Genomic DNA, 22,172 nt, shown 5'->3' with positions numbered 1-22,172 from the left:
AAGTGTCATTCATCATTATCAGAATTAATTATGTCCCTGTGCCCAAATTCCTACATGCAGTAGGCTGGGATGTGCATACCCAACCACCCACCTCTCTACCCTCCACCCAGGCAGGTATAAGACATTATCAGAAGTCAAGGACACATTTCAGCCAGGTAAAAATGCTCATGTGGGGCGAAATAAGATAAGAGAGGGGCTGTATCCTGGGGTGATGATGTGGTAGCGTGTTGCGTAGGAAGAGTTCCAAAGATACAGAGGACTGGAGAGCAACATTTGGCTTGTGGGCCTGAAGTTCCCCACTCCTCTCCTAAATGAATTCATACTTTATATCATAACCTTCTGATACAACTGACTGAGGCCTCGGCTGTTTGTTTCTGTGTATGGATTTTCTCTATCCTTTCAGCTAATCCAAGCAGCAGAATATCCAGGACTCACGAGAAGATGTGGAAGCTGATTGGCAAAACACACATGAAGAATTGGAATGTTTATGACCCAATTGCAATGTAAGGCCTCTGTTTGGAAGATCCTTTCACATAATTCCACTCCATTTCCACATTAATCTGCATTTTTAACCCCCCCTCAAAATACATATTTATACAGCACCAACTATGTACTGGGAGATTGCAAAATTTCATAGGCAAAAATAGAGGGGTCCTTGCTCCCCTGAAAGCTTACCATTTAAAACAGACAATGGGGAAAACAGCAGTGACAGGATTGATGTGGACAAATGCATTACAGTTTGCTTATATTTGAGAATGAGGATTAACAGGATAAGCCAAGGGCCCTGTAGGAAAGAAGAGTTTTGAGAGGGCATTTGAAGGAGAAGAGAAAAACAAATAGCTTGTAAGTGAAAACTCCTAGAACTTCCTAATTCCCACAGAAGAAACAAGCACAAGTACAAATATAATTCTGAGTTATGTTTCCAAGTCTGAATAACTTTGCACACATCAGTAGGAAAATCCTCATTCGCCCTCTCCTATCACTTATGGTGAAACCCCACATGGAAGGAGATGCTTGTATCAAATCCTGTTATCACACTATGTTACCACACTGAAGACCTATGAGATAAATCTGAGATCTATGACCTTGCAAACCATCAACCAGCAGAGTGCACTCTGGACATGGAATTTGAGGTGAAATAAATGTTCTTAATTCTGCTTTTGGAAATCCAAAATTTTGAGAAAATAATTTAGTATAAAACATTATTTATATTCTTATTTTAGTATCCTACTTTTTTCATACAGTTAATTTCCAGGAGGTCTCCTGTCCAAGCATGTGCCAAATTCATAATGGCAAAGTGATGGCCTTATGGGACTTCAGACCACACCAAAGCCACCCCTGCTTTTGTCATGGGTAAGTGCAGCCACAGCAAAGGGAATCCAAGCCTTGTAGCATTGTTTTCTTTTCTTTTTAATATGGGCCCAAGATACATTCTGTGTTTCTCATTTTTGTAACATATTACCAGTTTTATTTTTCTAGAAAAAGATGTGCCAGAACTCACCATGAACACCTCTCTTGTTCTTTTATAGTGGCAATGGAGGTCACCTGAGAGGTGCCGAAACTGAGTTCTGGCGAGTTCTGGCTGAAAAAACCCCCTGGATATTACGGGTCTTCACATTCTTCTCCAAACACAGTTGTTTATGGGAACAGCCCTGGTATACATTTCTATTAGACCTGCAATCTGTAATCATTTTTGAAGTGTAGGTGGGTTCCCACAAGGCAAGACACAGCGATAACAGCAGTAACTTTTATTGAACCACATAACTGGAAACAGAGGCAAAGCAACTGCTTATATACATTCCTGAAAGCCTGGGCCACTCCCACTCCCACCATGATTGGCTGTCTAAATTTCCAAGCTGTGAATCATGACTCAGACTTCAAGGGCCAATGGCAGAGGCCCAAATCCTGAAATGTTCTGTGATTGGACATCATTTATTGAATCAGAACAGAGGCGCTCAGAATCCTTAGTCCAGATTCAAGCTCAGGCAAACACAAACCACTGAATACATACCAATTTTAATCAGTAAATTCATGAACTAATGTTCCATGGAGAAATCCTGTACACAAGAAAGTGGCATAAAGCAATTTGGTCTAAGTTAAACCAGTGTAAAGTTACACCAGATCCAAACTTGGTTCAGCAGCAGGGCTAGTAAAGGTAAAGGTACCCCTGCCCATACGGGCCAGTCGTGTCCGACTCTAGGGTTGCGCGCTCATCTCGCTCAAGAGGCCGGGAGCCAGCGCTGTCCGGAGACACTTCCGGGTCACGTGGCCAGCATGACTAAGCGGCATCTGGCGAGCCAGCACCAGCGCCGCACACGGAAACGCCGTTTACCTTCCCACTATAAAGCGGTACCTATTTATCTACTTGCACTTAGGGGTGCTTTCGAACTGCTAGGTGGGCAGGAGCTGGGACCGAACGACGGGAGCTCACCCCGCCGCGGGGATTCGAACCGCCGACCTTGCGATCAGCAAGTCCTAGGCACTGAGGTTTTACCCACAGTGCCACCTGCGTCCCTCATCAGCAGCAGGGCTACTGCTGTCTGAATCAGCATAGGTCTGGCAGAGGCAAAACAGACCTTTAAAATAATGTTTGTGTTACAGCACCCTTTCTGCCAACTTGACTTATGCAATTCAGTCTTGTGAGCTGAATTGGCTTAGGATGCAGCCAACACCCCCCCATCCCCAGTCTGACCACCACCATGACCCTGGATGGCTCCCCTTTTAGGGCTTATGACATTTACGATATGTGGGATCATCTGAGTTGGATAGGGGAGATGCGCCAGAGAGATCTGAGGATCAGAGAGCTAAGCTGTGGTAGCCCAGCAGCACCAGGAACCTCCTGCCTCAGCTGGAGATCTGCTGGATCCTAAGCTGCTCATTCCATACGGAAGTGCATTGTGCCCACAGTTGCGTAACATGATTCTATCTACATTTATATATGGTATGAGACACATTTGCCCATTACATCTAACTTGCCTTATCTCCCTTCCAGAGCACTTGTAAAGCCATCTCTGTCCATGGTGGGCAGGTGAATTCTTCACCCTGGGTGATCTGAACTGTTATAAAACGTATTTTGACCATCCTTAGGTCTAAATCTTTTACTCCTTTCAGACTTGAAAGCATTTCTTTGCACAGTGATAGTGGTGTATTACAATTTCAATACTTGGAAAATGTTTCAAAATAATTTTTTGCTTGTTGTCCAGTCAGCTTGGGTTACGTGATAGCATACATTTTGACCACATATTTTCTTTTCTTTTCAGTGCTGATTTTAACAATAAACTGTGATCCAACGTTTCATAAAACAAGCAGTCCCATTATAAATGAGCATATATTTTGCAGAACTAATACCATAGTGGCATAGTTGCATTCACTGAAGTTGTAAGCTGCTTAAGAATGCATGCTTTAAATCCAGTTCTTTAGCAGAGATTAACTGAACTCCTAGTGGGAATCAAGTTTAAAACACTTCCTTATGTGCTCAATTAATGACAAAAGAAAGCTGTATCATGTTTTTAGCTAAAGACTCCAAGGGGATTATTTAAGAGGTATTTGTCATCTTGAATGCATTCCTTGGCTGTCTAAAATTACTTTTATGATCACATTATCTATTCATTCCAACCAGCAATCCTAACATAAAAAACAAAAACCACTTAAATAACCCCAGGAGCCAACAGCATTATGGTTTTATGTGATTACATATAGCATAAATATAGGTACTCTATAAATGTAAGTACATTTGTATATACACCTCATGACTAAATTCTGAGAAACGGATGGAGGTGGAGGAGAACGACAGTTTCTAAAAAACACAGAACTTAATTTTGCACATTTGCCAAATGTTTGCTCACATAACGCCTAGTTCAAAGTTTAGCAGAATGTGAAGATAATGTTAAGTCTATTAAAAACACCATTAAAATAATTTGTTTTTAATTGAATAATGAAATTAAGGCTATCAAGTAAGGCTTCCGTTTTGCTGACATTTTCCCAATCACTGTAGATGGCTAAAAATACTTTCTTAAATGAGCAGTAATGGCCTGGATGGTTGGTTGTTACTAGCTACTCAGTACATAACCTCACCCCCCCTCGCCCCGCTCTCCTCAGTACGGGGCTGCAGAGAAGCAGTCTGTGCATACAAAGTCCTAGTATGATTGGGAGGCTAAATCATGTCCTCCAAATCATGGAGAACCACGTGTTGCGGTGAGATCACCAAACTGCCTTCTTGTTGCTGGGGTGGGCCCGTCTGGATGACCTCCGCACCTCATTGGTTGCCTCTTTGTTACTGGGGAAAAATTTCTGTCGGTTGGGGTTTGATTAACAACTAAGGGGCTATTTAGGGGCTGCACGAGGCGAAGTACTTTCTCTTTCGCACCATGCAGCGGATCTCCCTCCCTCCCTCTAATTTAAGGTTGTGTTTTTGACCTTGCTATGCCTGGCTAGGGGTCGTCTGTTTTTGGAGCAGGGGTCCGGTATGAATTTTGCCACTTGGCTGATTGGCTGGTGCCATTTGGTTTTTGCCTACCGTGTAGCAAATTGTCACAACTTTGTAAGGTTGGCAGTTAGGCATTGGTTCATTCTTTGGTTCAGGGGATTATGGATTGGCTGTGCCTGCCCCTCATTTTTTTGTTGTTGCTACTAGGGAATTCTGTTAAAGGAATCCAGGGGCTTGATTTGCTCTGTCCGATCCCCTCTCAGGGGTTCCTGGGAGAGTTCCTGGGAGCATCTGGAGTGAACTAAGAGGTGGAAATCCGCCTCTGTGCTCCCCCAGTATGCTTTCCCTTACTGACCTCTGGAGGTTCCAGTTGTCAGTCCTGTTCCTGCTGGTGCAGGTTCAGGTAGTCCGAACCAATGCCTAAGCAACCATTCACCTGCTGTAATCAATAAAGTTGTGGCCAAATTAACGCCAAAAATCTTAAACAAATATTCTGTGTCCTGTGTGATTTATTTTGGAGAGGGTCTGGGGGTCTTCACACGCAACAGTCTGATTCTGCCAATGGCAGCTTCATGTGATGATGGTGTTTCCCAGCTCCTCCATGCTTTTCATGCATAATTATCAGTTCAACAGTTAATTGTAAAATCAAAATCATTAAATTGCTGCTTGCTGCTTCTCTGTTTCTCACAAGGAAACATTTCTTTGCAGGCAATCCTGTCTTAAATTATGAGAATTGTGGGCACAGTTCAACCCAAGCAGCTGCCTCCACAACGATTCAGCTCTCCCCCTGAGCCCTCCACTGGCTGCCCACCCCCCCAATATCTTTTACCATGGGGTCCAGCCAAGACTGGAGGATCCCAGCAGGTCACTATAATCCTCTCCCCCCCCCCCTTGCAGGGAGTGACGGGACTGGTTTACAAGCGACCCACCACCTGCTACAAAAAACAAGGAACATTATTTATTGCTTTTAATTTAACCCATCCTTTCCCACCAGGAAAAGAATAATACGGTCGAAAAGGCAAAAGCTCACCCCATCCACAGTGAACCCTCTTGCCCCAAGTGCCCCTATGGAGTGTGCATGTTTGACCCACAAAAGCAGTTTTGCCACATGCAATCCTTCAAAGCAGACACTATTGCAAGCTAATGGATGGTTTCTGATTATCCAGAAGTAGAATCCACAAATGACAAGGTAATTGGTGCAGAAAAGCCCCAAGCCCTCTAAATGTGCAAGCTGTGGTTGGTTTAACTGATAGATAAATCAATGGAAATCATGCTTCTAAATAGGTTTTTAGGTCACATCCACACCATACATTTAAAACACATTTATGTATACCACTTTAATAGTCATGGCTTCCTGGGAATTATTGTTTACCCACCACAAAGCTATAATTTCCAGCACCCATAAAAATTAGTTCCCAGAAAAGGGGAAGCCATGTGCTTTAAACTTATGGTGTGGAAGTTACGCTGGTAAGTCACAGTAAGTTCAGTTGAGAGTAGGATTGCAGGATAGGGTTTCAGTAAGAGCAATTTTATATTTCGCAAGGGTAAATGTATGGGGACAAATTTATTTGGGGTGCATAATCTTCAGGTACAAGAGGCCACCGCCATGTGAAAGCAAAGTAGGTCTGGATCTGTTCAGGGCTTGGATGGTTGTCTGCCTGGGAACCAAATACTCTAAACTGCCCTTTGATCTTTGGATGAAGGGCAGTACATAAATTTAATTAGTAGTAGTAGTAGTAGTAGTAGTATGCTACTCCAGGTTCCATGAAGACAGCAGAGCAGAATAAGTAGAACAACCCAGGCAGGAAAACAAATAAAATTTGAATCCTATAGGGAATGTTATAGGAAATAGAAAGCTTTGATTTCTTCTAATAATGCTAGATCCTGCTTTTCGTCACTTGTAATTTACAGTACCTGTTTCAATTGTTCAAAGAGTTATCTGCAAATATATGTGAATTATAATGTAAACAGATAAGAAAATTATAATTGATTAGACCAGGGTTTTCCAGCTGGGGGCCACGTGGCCCCCTGGGGCCCCCAGGATATTCCAAGAGGGCCACAGGTAAAAATGCATAAATGGGGAGGGGGCACGGTTTCTGTAGGTTTCCTCCTCCATGTCAAATAACTGGGGTCAAATAAGTGTTGTTTACTTTTTATAATGCATGGAAGATGGATCTCCCTCGGGAGGTTCTGGACTCTCCTTCCTCGGAGGTTTCTAAGCAGAGCTTGGATGGTCGTCTGTCCTGGATGCTTTAGCTGAGTTTCCTGCGTTGCAGGGGGTTGTACCTGAAAGATGACCTTCAGCCTCTTCCAGCTCTATAATTGCATGATTCTATGTTTTTCTGCTTCAACAATATTTCATTATGTTCCTATCATTTTATGTAATTGCATTTTGTATAAATTCTAAATAAATTATAAATAAAACATGCTCTATTTACAAACAAAACATTTAAATAGCTACTTTTCTACCGGTAGGATGGGGGGGGGCATGGGCATAGCCAGGATTTTTGATAGGGGGACAGGCTTTTATTGAGGGGGGAGAACCTCTGATTTGTATTGATTTTTACTTATTGGGGGGGTCAGCTGCCCCTCTGCCCCACTGGCTATGCCGGGGGGGGACGACCACATGAAGGAAACAAGGTCAGAAGGGGCCACAGTCGGAAAAAGGTTGGGAAACACTGGATTAGACAATTAGAAGGAACAGAGTCAACTGCCATTCTTTATTTATTTGAGTTGCGTATCAAGGTCCCCAAGCCACCCCAATAAAACACAATTCACACAGAATTTTTGTTAAGGTTTTTGGCATAATTTTGGCCACAACCTTATTAAAATACAAGAAATGTGAGTGGTTGCTTAGGCATTGGTTGCAACTATCTGACCCCGCATGGGGACAGACTGACATTTGCACACCTGCAAAAGTCAGAAAGGGAAAACATTTTGGGGAGAAAGATGGAGCTGGGTACTGAAATATACTCAGAGTCGCAAAGTGATTTCATGCTCTTTATTCAGCTCATAGTGGTGAGGAGGAATGAGTAAATGTCCCCTCACAGTATCTGCTTTATATACATTATTTACACAATGGGCTACACATGATTGGCTAATTCTGGAATTCTACTGTAAGCCAATCAGGTTGTGGATTCACTTCTATCTGGAGCAGGATTGGGTGGTTCCTGCCAACCAATCATACTGCTGCATTGTTCTAGGACCAATCAGACTGCTGCATTCTGAATCCTATTGTTCTAGGACCAATCAGACTGCTACAGTTTGGATCCTATTCAACTCAGTACATAACACCCCTCCCCTCTAAGTTCCAGTCCTGCCCGGGAGGTCGCATTCATAGTCCTCAAGGTATGCCGGCGGCCTACGTGTGCGTTGTGGCCTGGGGTGTTCCCTGGTCCGGGCTCCGGGTTCTGGCTCGTGTTCCAAGGATGCTGGCTGTGATGCGGCTGTTTGGTCTGGTGCAACCGGCTCGCTCAGTCGTGGTTCTGGTTCCGGTGTCTTTTCGGCCTCACGGGTCCTCTCTGTATTTACTGATTCTGCCTCTCCTGCTGGCCCCTCCTGCTCTATGGGCCTCACTGCCCCGCTGTTCCCTTGGGACTCCTCTGACCTGTCCTCCTCCTGGTTTTCTCCCGGGAATCGTCGCCGTATCTGGTCGCAGTGGCGGCGCCAGCATTGCCCCCCATCCGTTAGCACCTCGTACGACACGGGGCCAGTGACCCTGGTGATTGTGGCGGGTACCCATGCTGGGCCTGCCCCAAAATTCTTTGCGTACACTGGGTCCTGGGCCTCGAAGGTCCGGGGGTTCCTGCCTTCCCCCACCACTACCTCATCCTGAGCTCTATCGGGGTGAAGGCGGTCCAATCTGATTGCAAGGCGCCGACCCATTAGTAGTTCAGCGGGGCTCCGGCCAGTCGTTGAGCTGGGGGTGCTGTGCTGTGCTAGAAGGAATGTGGCAAGGCGGTACTCCCAGTCCCCTTGCGTCATGCGGCGAAGGGTGTCCTTGGTGGTCCGCACCATGCGTTCTGCTTGGCCATTGGTGGCAGGGTGGAACGGCGCCGAACGGATGTGGCGGATGGCGTTCTGCGCTGTGAAGGTTTGGAATTCTCCTGACGTAAATGCAGTCCCGTTGTCTGAGACGAGAGTGTCAGGGAGCCCGTGGGTTGCAAACAGCCTGCGTAGTACCCGGATGGCTGCGGACGTGGAAGTGGACGGTACCAGTGCGACTTCCAGCCATTTGGTGTAGGAGTCCACCACTATGAAGAATGTTTTCCCCTGAAAGGGGCCAGCGAAATCCACATGCAGGCATGACCATGGTGCTCGGGCGGACTCCCAGGACTGGACTGGGGCCCTTGGGGGATCTGGGCGGGATTCTTGGCAGGCCTGGCAGTGTTTGACCCAGGCCTCTATCTCTCCATCGATCCCCGGCCACCACACATAACTCCTGGCAAGGGCCTTCATTCTTACTACCCCTGGATGTGTCTCGTGTAGGGCTGTGAGGACCCTTTTGCGGAGGGGCTGGGGAACAACGACTCTGCTTCCCCATAACAGGCACCCCTTGTGGGCCGACAGTTCATGTTTGCGGGTTGTGTAGCCGGCGAATTCTGGCCCGGGGCTGCTGCTGGGCCATCCCCTCCACACCCAGTCCAGGACCCGGGAGATGACCCTATCTTTCTTGGAATGGTGTGCAACTTCTTGTGCCTGAATGGGGCGGTCGGGAAGCAGCTCCAGGCTCATAACCTCTTGTGCAGGTGCTGGGTCAGGGCCTGTTTCCGGTAGTGGTAGCCTGCTGAGGGCGTCCGCATGGCCCATCGCCTTCCCAGGTCGGTGAATCAGTGCATACTGGTAGCTGGCAAGGAAAATTGACCACCTGAGGACGCGAGGAGACAGCACTTGGGGGGTCTGCTTTTCGGGGGCAAACAAGCCAAGCAACGGCTTGTGGTCAGTCACCACGGTGAAGGGCCGCCCGTACAAGAAATCATGGAATTTTTTTACTCCCTTTACGATTGCCAGACCCTCCTTGTCGATTTGCGAGTAGTTCCGCTCGGTTGTGTTGAGTGTCTGGGAAAAGTACGCCACCGGTACCTCTCTTCCATCCGGGAGTTGGTGCCCCAGGACAGCTCCAATGCCATAGGGTGAGGCGTCGCATGCTAGCACCACCGGCAGCCTCTCGTCGAAGTGTGCCAAGACCGAGTTTGAGACAAGCAAGTCCTTGACTGCCTGGAATGCGGCCTCCTGGCGCTGGCCCCACACCCAAGGGGCCCGCTTGTCCAGGAGTCTGTGTAGGGGCTCCGCTACCGCCGCCTTGTGGGGAAGGAAGGAATGGTAAAAGTTCAATAGTCCCAAGAAGGCCTGAAGTTCAGTCTTGCTCTTGGGCGCTGGGGCATCACAAATGGCCCGTACCTTGTCCCCAGTCGGGTGGACCCCTTCTGCGTCCACCATAAATCCCAGAAAGTCCACCTGAGGCACTCCTAGTAGACATTTTTCCCGCTTCACCTTGAGACCCGCCGTCTGGAAACGGTGCAGAACGGTGCGGAGGCGGTCCTCAAACTCCTCTGGTGTGGGGCCGGCAATCAACACATCATCGAAGAAGGGGGTGACGCCAGGAATCCCTTTAAGGAGAGAGTCCATTATATTCTGGAATATGCCTGGTGCCACGCTGACACCGAATTGCAGCCGCTTTACCCTGAACGCTCCTCTGTGCGTCACAATCGTCTGTGCCTCTGCTGTGGCCTCATCTACTGGCAGCTGTTGATATGCTTGGGCCAAGTCCAGCTTGCCAAAAATTTTCGACCCAGCCAGGGTGGCAAGGACATGGCTGACCACTGGCACTGGGTATGCGTGGGCCGTGAGGGCCTTGTTTATGGTACATTTGTAGTCTGCGCAGATGCGGACCGAACCATTAGGCTTGACGGGTGTGACGATTGGGGTTTCCCAGGGAGCATTAGGCACCGGCTCCAGCACTCCTTGCTCTACGAGTCGGTCCAATTCCTCGTCTATACGGGGTTTCAAGGCGAACGGGACCCGGCGGGCCTTGAGCCTGACCGGTCGTACTGCGGGGTCAAGCTGTAGCGCAATGGGGGGGCCCGTATACTGTCCCAATTTCCCATCGAAAACCCCTGGAAATTCCTTGCATATGGCGTCCACGTCCACTTGTAAGCTAGTGTGGTTCACCCCGGTGACAGCTAGCCCCAGTGGTCCAAACCATGCCAATCCCAGTAAGCTAATGTAGGGGCCCTTGACCACAAGCAAGTCCAGTTGCCGCGTCCGCCCTCGGTATTGCACCCTGAAGGTCCCCACCCCCATTGTGGGGACCTTACGTTTCTGGAAGTCCCGGAGGGTGAATGGGGCCGGCCTGAGTTTGGGACCCCCAGTGGGACACAGTTTCCTTAAGGTCCTTGCCGAGATTATGGATAGAGTTGAACCCGTGTCAAGCTCCATGCGGCATGGGGCCCCCTCTATCTGTACCTCTACATAAATTTTCTCTACGTTGGGGTGGGGCAACTGGTATACCTGGAAGTCCGTGAGCTCCGTCGAGTTGCCTTGGTGCGTTGGGCCCCGGGACCTGGGGCTCTTGGATTGGTCATCTGATGCCTGGTGTCGGGTGGGCCGAGCCCGACACACCCGGGCGATGTGTCCCGATTTTCTGCACTGCCTGCACTCTGCGTTGCGGAAACGGCAGGTCCTCCTCTCGTGACTCTCCCCGCAGCTTGCGCAGTTCCCTCCTTCTCGTCGAGGCAGCTGTGGTCTGTGCGCTGCTTGAGTGCGCTGCTGTACTCGGTGCACCTCCTCCCTGTCGGATCCTGAGTCGTCGGTGAGGTCTTCATGGTGGACCCTCGGTTGGGATGGCAGGCTCGGCCGTGCCTCTTGGGTCGACCTCTCGGCAGCTTCTGTTGCCAGGGCCTCCTCCAGAGCGACCTGGAACGTTAGGTCCTTCTTAGCGTAGAGGCGCCGTTGCAGCTTCTCATCCTTCAGGCCACCGACGAGGCGGTCACGAAGCATGTTCTCCAGCTCTGAGAAGTTGCAGAACCGGGCGGCTTGGCGGAGAGAGGTCACAAACCCAGTTATGGTTTCCCCAGGGGCTTGCCGCTTTGCGTAGAAGGCATTTCGACGAGCCACCACTGAGGGCTGCGGCGAAAAGTGCCCCTTCAGCTGTTCCATTATTGTTTTGTATGGAACAGTAGCGACGTCTTCAGGCGCAAGGAGAGCCCGGGCGATTTCAAACGTCTCCTCTCCGCAGACGCTGAAGAATATCGCCCTCTTCTTGGCGTCTTCTTCGTCGGTGACCCCTTTGGCTTCTAGGAGGAAGGTGAAACGGGAGGCGTACGCTTCCCAGTCTCCAGATGCTGGGTTGAATGGCGAGAAGCTGCTGTTGGCTGCCATTCTGAGTTCCTTGTGCCCCGGAGCTGAAGCCTGGATACACGGTGCGAGGCAGCGGTGCGGCAGTTGGCGGTGCTGCGGTGCTGTGTGTGGCAGTCAGCTCAGCGGGATCCCACCTTCGTCGCCAGTGAAATATACTCAGAGTCGCAAAGTGATTTCATGCTCTTTATTCAGCTCATAGTGGTGAGGAGGAATGAGTAAATGTCCCCTCACAGTATCTGCTTTATATACATTATTTACACAATGGGCTACACATGATTGGCTAATTCTGGAATTCTACTGTAAGCCAATCAGGTTGTGGATTCACTTCTATCTGGAGCAGGATTGGGTGGTTCCTGCCAACCAATCATACTGCTGCATTGTTCTAGGACCAATCAGACTGCTGCATTCTGAATCCTATTGTTCTAGGACCAATCAGACTGCTACAGTTTGGATCCTATTCAACTCAGTACATAACAGGTACCATGCCCTCACCTCTCCCCAAATGCTCCCAGGGGCTCTTGCGTGGCTCTAGCCCCTTGACAGGGGTTCGGACAAAAGCATGGGGAGCCCCTGGGTTCCTTTAATGGAAAGCCCTTGCAGCAGCAGCAGCAGCAGTATTTTGGAGGGGCAGGCACAGTCAATCCATGCCGCTCCACCAACCAATTTTAACCAATGCCTAACTGCAACCTTACAAGTTGTGACGATTTGCTACGCAGTAGGCAAAAGCCAAATGGCACCAGCCAACCAGCCAAATGGACAAAATTCCTACCGGGCCCCTGCCCCAAGAGCAGACGACCCCATGACAGGCATAGCAAGGTCATGTGAACAACCCTAAATATAGGGAAGGTGGGCGGATGATCTGATGTGCACAGCGAAAAGAGGAAGCTCAACACTGTGTGCAGAGAATATAAGACTTCTTAGCTGTCAATCACAAAATGGCAACATCAAATTCTCCCCAATGAGAAGAGGGGCCCAATCGCAATGGTGGCCAACTACCTTTACCCGCCCAGTAACAGTGGGATGTCTTGCTAGACCCCACCGCAACACGTGCTCTCCATGAAGGAGAACACGCTTTGTGCTAAAAAATCTGAGGTGAGGGAAAGAAAGAGCATAGCTCAAACAGAAACTTCCTGGTGCTATCCTGAGTGTCTACAGGTGGGGCTAAGAAATACCATTGTCTGAAACCTAAGAATGCTTTCACCAGTCAGGGTGGCCAGAATAGAAATTTAGAACTGATTAGGAGAACAAAATGACAGTTTTTCTAGCTTTTTAATTTCAGTGAGTGTAAAATAAAAAGGAAAGGTATGATTAATATGACCCTGACAAATATTATTAGGCCCCAAATTACCTTTCTGCTTTTTACATCTCTAGTGACACACTACTAGCCCTGTATAGGGAGGTTTTTAACAGTTGGGTGTTTTTAGATATACTGTAAGCCAGCCAGAGTGGCTGGGGAAACCCAGCAAGATAGGTGGGGTATAAATAAAATTATTAATTCTAAATTAGGATATATGTAGAATTACCTTTAAAGAAATGTATGGACATCCATTTTTGTAATAGTGCAAATCAAGTGTCAATACATTTTGGTTACATGCAGGACATTTTCGGATTTGAGCTGTTTTAAACCAAACGGCATAAAGTGTTCTTAACCAAATGTTTTCTGTACATATATGGCACTGTCAGAGAATTGCCCTCCTGAAAGCACCCCAAGTACTTTAAAAAAGATTGTTTCTGAACATTTTCAGTCACAGCATTTCACCTCTGGAGTCCAACGACGTTTGGAGCGCTTTAGGTTGCCCCTGAGATACATGTTGAAGTCACTGAGGGATGAAGAAAAAGGAGAGCCCATGAAAAGATGCACTTTAAAGAGTTTCTTAAGGACCAATACTTTTTAAGTTGAATTGTCTTATTGGGGGAAATCATAAGTATTCAACTTGACATAGCTGTAGAAACTCAGTAACAAAAGCACTCGTGTGACAGTTTAACATGTTTAAAACAATTAAATAAAAAAGAAAGGCAATGACAAAAAAATGGGACTAACTAAAGACCAGCTAATACAGCATGTAAAAATAATAATTGTTAATCTCTTTAAGAACAGCAACTGATGATGTGACGTAAAAGGTATCAGTGCAGTTTATGGGTTAATCAAGAGGGTTTAGCCAGCCCACACAAAAAAATGTAACTAAATATGTAAATGTTCACAAAAAACATGTAATCACTTGAAACAGGATGTTCATTGAAACACAGCTTATGAACAATGAAAACTTCCTCCCTTATAATCCTAAATATTTATGCTTATACTTTATGTTTTATATGTTTCTGGCTTTACCAGAATCGGTTTCATCAGTATTATGTTGACATTTCCACCAGCAGAAACCCATCAGGACACCTGGACTTGCTTTGGAACCTGAGCTGCTTGGTGCGGATAAAACAGGCTGGGAAGGACAATGTGGCAAGCTGAAAAGAAGGAACAACTGATAAGTACACTCTTCCGGTGCCCCACTTCTCTGCTTCAACTTGCACTCTCTTGCATCACTTGCAATAGAAAAGATGTGTGGGCTAAGATAAATGAGCTTAATTGTCTAACCTGATATTTTGTGTGTCCCTGCCGTTTGGAAGGGAAGAGGCACTGGTCTGCAAATGTGCTGAAATATAAATGGATTAATGGAAGTGGCCAAAGGCTCAGCTGCTCTGTAAAACAATACAAGAGCAAGGGGGCCCTTTACTGGTCCTTGGCAGTACATCCTCCCCATCTAGATTTAGGCTTGAAAGACCAATTAAACGTGTGTGTGCAAGGGAAGGTTGGTTGCAAGCATTGCACCATTTGTGACAGTGCACAATTTCTTGCTGATCGCAATCACTTAAGGTATCGGTGCTAGCTTCCCATTTCTGAGATTTGTGGATCTTTAACTGGCTGTTCTTTTTTTAAAAAAAAACAATTAAATCTTATACTGTGTATGCTGTAGTCAGAGATGTTTCTACAACTTGGCATAGTGTACTACTCTGACACTGTTGATATGAGCTGGCAATCAGCTAATGGGCACATGGGAAATCATATCTGATTTATAAAAGGAAGGCCTCTATGCAATAATTGATGTGACATGACACCATCACCAAAGTTATTCTTGGGAAATAGTAACAGTTGATTTTGAATACTTTGACACTTCACAGACACCTGTCAACTTTCTGTCTGATGAGGGGCCTGTTTACTTGTCCTGAATTGTTATGAGAACATGCAGTATCTAGTCAAGCTGTATCCCAATGCTTTCGTTCTTGGGTTAAGATGCCCATTTGCTGTTGGCAAAAGTTCTGCATGGGATTATAAAGGCCTAAATGAATAGAGAATATCTACAGCTATTAGACAGAGTGTGCCCAGGGCATCTATCCTAATAGTTGTAGTGTGCCCAATGAAGGTTTGAGCTGGACTGAGGAATCAAAGTAAGCTATATTGAAATCAAAATATGAGGTCACCAGCTGCCCACCAGCAGAAGATAAATACATCTTTTTGCACTGCCAAATGCTGAAACATCATGGAATCAGTGAAGTGTAATATTATGCCTAGGTTTCTAATGCATTTCTTCAGTGTTTGGCGCAATATGCCTAAGTGGCCGATATGCCATGAAATCTCTCATGTCTGAGAGGTGGCCAAAGACAAAGCAATAGTATTATACATCATACGCATTAATGTATAATACTTAAGTGCCTCTTCAAACTGGTGGTGGTGATGGTTTGGTGGTTTGTGTTTTCTCCTCTATAAAAGTCCTTTTACTGCTCAATGAATTCAGATTATCAGTTTGACGCAGTAATTGAAGTGACGTGACAGCATCACCAGAGTTATTCTTGGGACACAGTGACTGCTGATTTTAAATATTCTGACACTTCACAGATACCTGTCATGTTTACATCTTGCCCTCTTCTCTGTAAAGGGGACATAACTCAGCAGTAAAGCATGCAAGCCATCTCAAGGTTAATTATTTCCTAGTATCTCCAATTAAAGGATATTGGGTAGCAGCGCTTTATTAGACCTTTGCTTCAGAATCTGGCCAGTTTCAAATGGAGAAGACAACACTGAGCTTGATAGACCAATGGCCTGACTCAGTATAAGATAGATTCATAGTTTTTTAAAAAAGTTGTAGGTGAATTGTGTTTCTCACCTCCTTGAGTGGGTTTTCCAAGTTTGCACTCCTGGGCACTTTCACAAATATGGATAATTATTTTTATTTCAGGTGGTCAGAGCTCAGAATTTGGAAGACTAAACACTGGTGTATCTAAAGCTCTTATTTATTAATCATAAAAATAAAATTTTGCTACTAGCTAACAAATCAAGCAGATGTATGAATTATCAACAAGTAATTAATCTCATTTCACAGTGCCTTTAAAACCTGCCTTCAGAGCCTTAAATATAGTTGCTGCAGTCACTGTTCCTAGTTGCTAGCCTGCACTGATGACTGCAATCACCTCTCAGCAGTACAAAACACCTCATGGCTGCAGGGCCCTCTTTTTTTTAATGCTTGGGCTAGTTCTGCCCAGTAGACATGGAAGGACTTACCAGCCATACCCCTTGGCAGACTTGCAAATCATAGAATCATAGAGTTGGAAGGAACTCAACCCTCTGCAATGCAGGAATCTCAGCTAAGGCATCCATGAGAGATGGCCATCCAACCTCTGCTTAAAAACCTCCAATAAAGGAGAATTCACAACCTCCCAAGGGAGTATGTTCTACTTTCAAAAAGCTCTTACTGTCCAAAAGTTCTTCCTGATGTTGAGTCAGAATCTCCTTTCTTGTAACTTGAAGCCATTGGTTTGTGTCATACCCTTCAGAGCAGGTGAAAACAAGCTTGCTCCATCTTCCATGTGACAGCCCTTCAGATATTTGGAGATGGCTATCATATCTTCTCTCAGGCTCCTTTTCTCCAGCCTAAACAATAGCCTACTCACTCAACCATCCTGCATAAGGCTGGGTTTCCAGACCCTCGATCATCTTGGTTGCCTTCCTCAGCACACCTTCCAGCTTGTCAACATCCTTCTTAAATTGTGGTGCCCACAGTATTCCAGGTGTGGTTTAACCAAGGTAGTACAGAGAGGTACTATTAGTTCCCTTGATCTGGATACTATACGTCTGTTGATGCAACTTAGAATAGTGTTAGATTTTTTCAGCATGAGTCTGAAAGTTACTTATATACATAGGGGATGGTAGCCCAGGTCAATCAGGATTCTTGTCCACATAGAGCACATAGATGACCAAACTTGGCCCTCTAGCTGTTTTGGGACTACAATTCCCATCATCCCTGACCACTGGTCCTGTTAGCTTGGGATGATGGGAGTTGTAGTCCCAAAACAGCTGGAGGGCCAAGTTTGGCCATCACTGACATAGAGGGAGCCCTACCTGTGTACTACTTAGACTTTCAGAATGATGCTACTCAATCACCAGACCAGCGCATATTGGCATCTGGGAGTGAAGAGAACTGTTTCACATGTTCCATACCCATGGTTACCAAACATCTGACTTTTGTGTCACAAAAATACAGATTCCCTTCCAATTTCACATCCCTCCCTTCTTTGCAGATTAATACTGTGAACCCAAAAGTTGTTGTTTTTTTAATGCAAAGCTGGGAGCTAGAAATAAAAATGGAATGAAATATTAGCCAAGGATAGGGGATTGGGATTTGAATTATGCAACTTTCTCCAACAGGAAGGTAACAAGGTATACAATGCAGAGTAAACAAGGTGGTCCCTTTTAGCTTAAAATGGCAGAATGCTGTCTCTTAGGGTGATCTTCCCAGAGACCTGCAAGTGACAGGGCCCTTTGACCCTAACATAAGCTGGCATGAGCATTGTAGTTTTTGACATGACAGTGAGTATTCCTGTTAACATAGTACTGCTGCAATCACACCAAAGAATGTGATTTGAAAGAGTGTATGTGCAACGATGTCTAATGATGCTAACTTGTGATTTTTCAGCTGCGATGTTGTTGTTTTTTTGGGGGGGTCTAACTTAGGAAGCCAATATTAATTCGCAAATAAAAGCAGTTTGCTAAGAATTGGCTGGACATAATAAAAGTTCCCCACCTTTACAGACTAATGTGACAAAACCTATAACAAAGGGAAGAAACAAGCCACAATGTTATTTGGGAATTGTGGTGCAAGGCTTTAAGCTTATTGTGAAAAGGCTGGCCATGAATTTCTGTCACCCTCAAGTTTTTTTACAAGGGGCTTACTAGCTCTTCATTTCCTCTTGGGAGAGGCAACTAATACAGAGAAGGTGGGATATATAATCACTTCCACATTATATCCAAGCCAAGCCATTCATTTAACTATAAACTTTTGAAATCTCAATTTGGATCCTTACTTGGCAACATTCCAAAAGACACATGGTCCAGTTCTTCAATCTGTTAAAATCATTTTGAATCCTGATTCTGCCCTCTGTGGCATTAGCTACCCCTCCCAGTTTGGTGTCATCTGCAAATTTGATGAGCTATTTATAAAGTTGTTTATAAAGACATTGAACAACAACAGGCCCAGGATGGAACCCTGCGGCACCCCACTTGTCACTTTCCCCCAGGATGACGAGGAACCACTGATGAGTACTCTTTGGGTTCAGTCAGTCAACCTGCTACAAATCCACCTAACCGTTACCTTGTTCAACCTACATTTTACTAGCTTCCTCGCAAGAATATCACTTTCTCAAAAGCCTTACTAAAATCAAGATATACTATGCCCACAGCATTCCCCTGATCCACCAAGTTTGCAACTCCATCAAAAAAAAGCAATGTGATTGGTTTGGAATGACTTATTTTTGAGAAGCCCATGCTGGGTCTTAGCAATCACAGCATCCTTTTCTTAAGTGCTCATAGACCAACTGTTGAATTATATGTTCTAGGACCTTTCCTACACAGTCTTCCTAGGCAGCTTCACAGAAAGGGTTATAACCATTCCACTCCACAATGTTCTTCATAGCTGCCATGTTATTGGCCTATTTCTTCAATAAAGTTGTGGCCAGTTTAATACAAGCTATCAGTGTTCTTTTTATTTCTTCTACTTGCAAACATTAAGAGTGTGGTTTCTGCTTATAAGCTGTTATTAGTCTATTGATCAGCAAATGTTTTTCTAACACTCTGGAGAGAAATAAGAACATTTTAATGGTATAATAGATCACAGGATCTCATACTGTGGAATGCACCTCTTCCCCGTCCCAGGGAGGGGGAAAAGCATTTTGGGCAGTGGAAGTGCAAAGTCTTTAATAGAATACTGGGCATCACAGCATTAACATTTGTTTTGATCACTTATGGCTGCAGAGAGATGTAACTAGTACAGCAAGAAATTGAAACTTTTCTCTCTCATCACACCCTTATGCAACTTATGAGGGTGGATATTCAGAATTCATTTTGAAACATTTGGGAAGACGTATTGGAATAATTCTCTGGTATTCATTTACCTATATGTTCCAGGAGTGATATTTTGAAGCCACTGGTACAGTTGTTGCGTTAGTGTATTTCAGATGGAATTTTTGAATTTTTATGGCTTTATTTTGATGCCTTGTAATGGACCCTCCTAGAGGGTTTTTTCTGGTAGATGACTTGATGCTCTTTTGTCTTCTGGTTTCTTATGTTTTGGACACAAAGAGAAGCAGTGGAGGCCAAATCTGGCAGGTGGTGAGCAGCAACTGCTATTGCAGATAACATTTCGGATTATTGCTTTAAGTCAATTTATTATTCCAGCAAATGCTGGAAATGTTTGCTAGGATAAGGCCCAGATATGAATTTATGGGACTTATAAATGCTAACTTTAAAGAAAAGGAGGACATTAAGAAACCCCTGTTTTTTCCTGCTAGTATTAAAAACCCCTTCCACACCATAGCCAGAGTGCTGCTATCGTTGCTGTTGCAACACCTAATTAAGTGAGGTTTGAAAAAGAAATTAGCAGGGGACTCTTTTCATGAGATAGACATTAGCTAACATCTAGAGCTCAAGTTGCTGCCAGGCATACAGAAATTGGGGCAGGAGCCAGTGAAATTGGCATCTCTCTCTCTCATCTATCTATCTATCCCACCCCTGCTCCATCGGTGGAGTGATCAAATATGCTGTTTTCTGCAGACTGTGGAGATTATGGAAGGAAAGAGGGGTAATTCTAAGGTACTCAGTTCTTAAGCAGCTTGGAGCTTTATGAGTTACAAGTATACAGTTTTGCCTAGAATGCTATAGGAATTTAGGCTAGTCCGCAGGAGCCAACTCCTAGAGGCCAAGGGGTATTCAGTCCCCCCCCCCCCCATTGATGGTGGGTATTGCCATTCAAATGGTGTCCATGCGTTGCATCATGTGATTGATTATGCAGGGCAGGGCTTACTTACCCCCCCAATATTTTTTTCCAAGTTGACACCCCTGGACCAGTCATTGGGGTGCTACTATAATGATAACTGATTGTTGTTGTTTCGTCGTTTAGTCGTGTCCGACTCTTCGTGACCCCATGGACCAGAGCACGCCAGACACTCCTGTCTTTGATAACTGATTACAGAACCATTAAAAAGTGAGCAACTGGGCAATAGCTGTGAGACCCTGGACTGCATGGGAAGCTTTGTGCGGAACAGATCTCGATTTGTTAAAGGCAGGGATGATGGGTCCTAGAAAGCAAAACTGGAATTAGTGAAAAGTAGCCTCTGCAAGATTGGTGAAACTACTGACCTGCCAGCCTTCAGAACCTCCTAGATGCTTGCTGAAGAACATGTGTACAGTGTGGTCCCCCCTTTTTTTACATACATAAATTAGTAAAGGGGAAATCATAGAATTGTAGATTTGGAAGGGACCATGAGGGTCATCTAGTCCAACCCCCTGCAATCCTTTTGCCCAATGTGGGGTTCGAACCCACAACCCAGAGATTAGAAGTCTCATGTTCTACCAACTGAGCTATGCGAGGTGTTACGCAATGATAACATTTCATAATTATAACCTTGAGGACTGCTGCTCCCCATCTGAACTGATCCGAATTTTGCTATTATCATGAGGCTGCTCTTCATGTGCTTCCTGCAGAGGATGGCAACATGAGAAAGGGCCTTTTCTGCAGTGGCTCCACAATTAAAGAATGCTCTCCCTGGGGAGGTTTGTCTGAAGCCTTTATTATACATCTTTAGGTGCCATGCAAAAATATTCCTCTTCTCTCAGGCCTTTGGCTAATTAAACAATCTATGGCCTTTTAAATTGTGTCCCTGTGTGCTGTTTTTGTTTGTTACTAGGCTATGTATGTTTGTGTTTTTATATTTTTGTCTCCTATAATTGACATGTTGTGACAGCTTGTCTATCAAAAGTATCCCAACATTTGTGCATCTGAACTTATTAGTCTTCTGAATTAAAATGTTTCTGATCTTTCCGGTGCTAAGCTGTCAATACAGGCAGCCCCCCATGTGCGTTCAATATGTGCGTTCAATATGTGCACAACCGTGTATATGCGCATCACACCAAACCCAGATGTGAACAAGAACGTCATAAAGACGTCACTGAACTAAAAGGGGGTGGGGGGCAGAATGAGGGTGGAGTGGAATGGGGTGTTTGCAGGCTATTTCAATGGGTTTTAATTATACAGTATGTGATTTCACCGACACACACGAGCCTTGGAACATAACCCCCGCATAAATGGGGGGCTGCCTGTAGATCAACAGATATCATTAATTGGATTTTTAGATAGCTGTATATATTTAATTACATGTAGCATTTTCCTCATCAATATAGTCTAACAGCATTGGGAAATGAAATATTTTCAATAAAAAAATGTTATATATTTTTTCTTTCTTTCTTTCTTTCTTTCTTTCTTTCTTTCTTTCTTTCTTTCTTTTGCATACCAGTATCCAGAAGATCTTATGAGGGGTGTATGCCCACTATTTTTATATCTGTTTTTCCACATTGATTAGAACTTTCCTAATATATATGACTGTTACTCCAAACATAGCAGTGGTATGTGGAAATATATATCTCTGAATAACTGCATATCCACAAGTACACAGACAAATATGTGGTATATTTTTGTTCTTGCCAAATGTGTTAACAGCTGTTTTCCTAAAACATAAGCCCAGTAAATGTGATTAATACTGATTAGGTCTGATTAATTTCATCAAGCAGAAAGCAGGAATTCACATGCATGAGCTTGCTTGAACAAAGATTTGAAAGCAAACATATTTATTTAGAGTAATTTGCTTCCTTCTAAAATCAAGGCTGCTCATAAGCTTGGTTAAAATGTTAAAGGGGTTCTTTTCATCCAAATCATGTAGCATTGCGTACAAGCCTAAGATCTAGAAGAGGAAAAATTATGAAAAAATACATGATTAATCAGCAAGCTTTTTTTTTAAATGAAGCTGTGGCATGGACTTATCTTTTTTAGAATAAGATTGAAATGAAGGCTGA

At 45.0% G+C, this 22,172-nt stretch overlaps 1 long non-coding RNA gene across 1 annotated transcript; it reads left to right on the top strand.

The window, feature by feature from the left end:
- The first annotated feature begins 403 nt into the window (after positions 1–403).
- Positions 404–21,555, top strand: LOC308475923. Its single transcript, XR_013985538.1, has 4 exons — positions 404–503; positions 1,245–1,353; positions 5,421–5,615; positions 14,159–21,555. It is a non-coding gene; the product is annotated as an uncharacterized lncRNA (long non-coding RNA).
- Positions 21,556–22,172: the final 617 nt, after the last annotated feature.

The sequence above is a fragment of the Podarcis pityusensis genome, assembly GCF_964106645.2.
Source record: "Podarcis pityusensis genome assembly, chromosome: 4".
Classification (NCBI taxonomy): domain Eukaryota; kingdom Metazoa; phylum Chordata; class Lepidosauria; order Squamata; family Lacertidae; genus Podarcis; species Podarcis pityusensis.
Note: the sequence above shows the minus strand (reverse complement) of the source record. Positions and strands in the feature narration are given on the sequence as shown.